At 34.5% G+C, this 4,135-nt stretch overlaps 1 long non-coding RNA gene across 1 annotated transcript in view; it reads left to right on the top strand.

The window, feature by feature from the left end:
• Positions 1 to 2,117, top strand: part of LOC136854820 (uncharacterized) — a 3,037-nt gene extending 920 nt beyond the window's left edge. Inside the window, exons 2-3 of the long non-coding RNA XR_010857816.1 lie at positions 1,724 to 1,765; positions 2,105 to 2,117. This is a non-coding gene — a long non-coding RNA (uncharacterized lncRNA). The remainder of the gene's footprint in view (positions 1 to 1,723; positions 1,766 to 2,104) is intronic.
• The last annotated feature ends 2,018 nt before the right edge of the window (positions 2,118 to 4,135 follow it).

Raw genomic sequence — 4,135 nt, forward strand, 5'->3', positions numbered from 1 at the left:
GTTTTCCTCATATACTCAATGACCCAAGACGACCTAACAACCCTCAGTGTCATACCTGTAAGCAAGACCTGGAACTAAGAGTCTAAGACTAATAGATAATTCTTAGCTTCAGGATTTGCTTGCGTCTCCTTAGGTTGCAGCCACAGCACAGCTCAAGCGCAGGGCATGGCTGTTTGCTGCAGAACTAGGCTTTTCCGTTATTAGCAAGAGAATAGTGAACATGACTGTTATGTTTGTAGAGAATCCTATAGTATTTGACAAACAAACTGATACTGATACCATTCTTGTTATGTTTTAGGGTATTTATGCTAATTTCTCTTATTTACAAGGTGGGTCAGCCTGGAACTCTGTTTTCTTATTGTCTTCAGCTGACAAATGTGTCTGTCAAGATTCTAATAATGCACTGGGTCTGATTATATATGGTGTTTCAGCCATCCAATAGGACCAGCCTGTGGTGCAGCTATTAAGGCTAAACTTCGCCTATAAGAAGACTTGTCATTAGACTATTTTGCACTAGGCACCTGCTAACTCCATTTTTCTGCTTGTATGGTCAAGACTGCATTGAATAGTCAGGAGCATTAGACAATACTTGGTGTTATCTTCAACTCATAGTGTTCTTTCCCAAAGCAGTTAAAAGCTTTTCATCTTAAGCTGCCAGAAAACGAAGGTTTTGTTCATTAGGCTACTTCAGATCTTTCTTCTCTGATATAGCCCGATATTTCTTCTCCTATCATGGTGTTTGGAGCCTGCTACTTCGTGTTTTCTCAGGTTTGAAAAATTCTTTTTACTTTTCCGCAAAACTTGGTATTTTACTCTTAAAGTTGTCTACAAATGCCGAGATGGTATCATCAGTGTCACCTGTTTCAGATGTTGAACTATACTACTATTTTATAATTTTCCTATGTTAGTATCCGAAGCTTTCCAGGATCTTCACCATTCACTGGAAGATGCAATTTCATTTTCCTCAGGGAACCTCAGTTATAGTTCCCTCAGTCTCTCCACCCCAAAAGTCAGTGTGTGTGAGTTGCTTTCTTTACAGAACTTCCACATCACCACTCTGTCGCAATATTATGTTGTCACACATCCCAATACCAGGAGCCTTCTGTTCCTGAAGTATCAAGCTGTGAAATGATCTGCATAGCAGTTTTTGTTATGCTGGTTTTCGTTACTTTAAAAAAAGTTGACATATATTTTTGAAGACACACTTACCTTTGCTTTTCTGCTTTTGCTTTTTAATTGATTTCAGTTTTCATTCGTTTGTTCTCAATCTATGTTTTTGTGTCCTTCTCCAGTGGGTAGTTCCCTCTTGTCGCTTACACAGGTGAACAGCAGATGAAGAGAAAGACCATAGTAAGTCGAGATTGCTTGAGGTTTGTTCCTCACTATAAAGCTAATGAATGCAGATGAACCTTTGTACACTCTGTCCCTTTATTATGATTTTGGGTTACAAACCTATTCATGTCTCCCCGTTATTCACATTCCATAGTTTTAAAAATAAAGACCAGCTTTTTAAAACAATGATTCATATTTCCAGAAATGCAGGGGAATCAGGAAAAGGTAATTTTATATAGTCTAATTCCAAAATTTATGTTCTGCCTCATAACAAATTCATATACTTCATGAGTTTCTATGCTACACAAAATGAATCAAGTTACAGTGAATGTGAGCCTCGTGTTTTCAGAAGAAAGACTAAAGTTCTCAAAACAATTGTTTATATTTTCAGAAGTGCAGGAGAAACTTGAACATGTCGAAAACAATCTTCAAGGTAATTTTTATGTATTTTTTCAAAGTTTGTGTTTGACTATAGCAGAGTTTTTGCTGAAATAATCAAGTAAATTAAGTCAAGAGGCTGGTTAATTTAATATCAGCTACGTGTCAGCTTGATACTTCTTAAGCCAAGTTTTTCCTACTAAGAATTCCTAAGAGGAGGTCACATAGACAGTAAACTTTGATTGACACATTATACTCTAGTATCTCTATAACCACAAATCAGTACCATGAGTTTTGAAGTGGCACATTTACTCCATTCAGTCACATTTCTATTTGAACTCAGTCTCCTTTGATTATGTTGCCATGTAAAAGAATATTGATTTTCCCTTTCCAGAACTTCACCACGGATGGAACACCTGAAAGGTATTTTTATTCCATGATATTTGAGGTTTGTCTTTCTCAAAAGGCATAATGTCTGTACTTTGAACTGATTCGTAAATAATGAAGAAACTAATGTCTTCCATAAGTTAACTTTTTAATGGTATACTGATCAGTATTCGAAGTGATAATAAACTACAAACTTTATAAGCTTTTGTTTATTATTTTGTTTGCTTTAGGTACAGCGAAAGACAACCAGGACTCTTTTAAAGTAAGTCTTTTCTCCAGAGGTTATGGCAGGATCATGTAAGGTCTTTATACTAAAAAAAAAAAGTTTATTAGTAACTGGACTCTCTAAAAGACCCTGTCATACATATTTTCACTCTCATTTTTTTAAAGAATTCCAATGCAACATTTAATATACAACCAGTGGTAGTATATTCATTACTCACATGTTGTGTATGTACGTGGGTGTGCGCCTGTAAATGCAAGTAAGTGGGAAAGAATGCTTATCATTACTTGCAGAGGGCCTTTCAAGTATTAGGAATAATGTACAGGTTAGCAGCGTATGATGCGATCTGGTTTTGTTGATATATAAATAACTATGGCGCTGCACCTTAAGAGACAGATATGAACCTTCTTTCCACTCCAGTGCTATAGGAAGACAATGCTCATACAATCATAGTATAAAGATTTTTGTTATATAGTCTTCATACTTAGTGGATCTGAGTCTGCCTGATGACTGAAGCATCATCTAAAAGGAGATTATATTTCTCTTTCCGGGTATTTGTGAAAAACTGGAGACATTAGAAGGTAACTGCAAAGCTTCTGCAGTGTTCCTCACTCCTTTCTGAAAGTCAAATTCTGTCAGTTGATGAAAACGGTTCCAACTGGTGATGCCAAACTCTTGGCATTTTCTGTGATAAATATATCAGAGATAATAGTCAACGTTATATTTATTGATACTGAATGACAACAAGGTCTCTTACAACGTAGGTTTATCAAAATATCAAGGCAGGAAAATTTATAATCATGACATATATATATATATATATATATATATATATATATATATATATATATATATATAGATGTATGTATGTATGAATGTGTATATATATATATATATATATATATATATATATATATATATTTGTATGTATGTATGAATGTGTATATATATATATATATATATATATATATATATATATATCTTTTATCTATTTATATATATGACTGAAATATTTTAATTAAAATAGAATTATATCTAATAAAAGGAGCCCATAAAACCATAAAAATGCCCAAAGGTAGAAAGTTAATGCTATATTTCAGAGATCAACTGTCTCCCTCTGCAGGCAAGTATATATGAATAAAGAAGCAATTATAGCCAGGCGGTATTTATACCAAGAGTTCCAGAAGTTAGCAATTACATCACTCCAGTTGACAGCTTAATCTTCTTAATCACTGGCTGGAGGAAGATTTTATCGGTAATATCTGAGTCCCATGCTCCTTTTGAGAGGTTCATCGCAGTTCTTAGTTTAATCAGTGCTGATTTTACCATCTGGCTTTTGAACGGACAGTTGCTGCTATAAATTATACAGAATGAGAATTCATGTACTTCAAAGACAAAAAGAGCATTGAAATACTGGAGAAATTTGAAGTCATTATCCAAAAACTATCTTACTTTTATGGCCTTCCCAAAACTCACATTCAGACATGTTATCTCATGTGCCGGAGTTTTCAATTATAAAATTTTTAAGTGGTGAGCAGGCTTCCTTTCCCACTCTTGGGCACATTTTCTCCCAGTCACATTAAATATTCTGAGGATTCCTGTCACAAATTCAAAGAAGCACATATTCCACCTCACAACATAAAACTTTTAAGCTTAGATGTAGATTCCCTATTCACAAAAATACCAGTACAAGATGTTCTACAGTTCTTGAGGGGAAAAATTAGACCCCTATTCAGATCATTTCCCACCAGCCCTAGATAAGATAATTTAGTTTAATTGTGTGTATTAAACAACGTCTTTTCATTAGGGAGCCAT

This window comes from Macrobrachium rosenbergii, chromosome 30 (assembly GCF_040412425.1).
Source record: "Macrobrachium rosenbergii isolate ZJJX-2024 chromosome 30, ASM4041242v1, whole genome shotgun sequence".
Lineage (NCBI taxonomy): Eukaryota > Metazoa > Arthropoda > Malacostraca > Decapoda > Palaemonidae > Macrobrachium > Macrobrachium rosenbergii.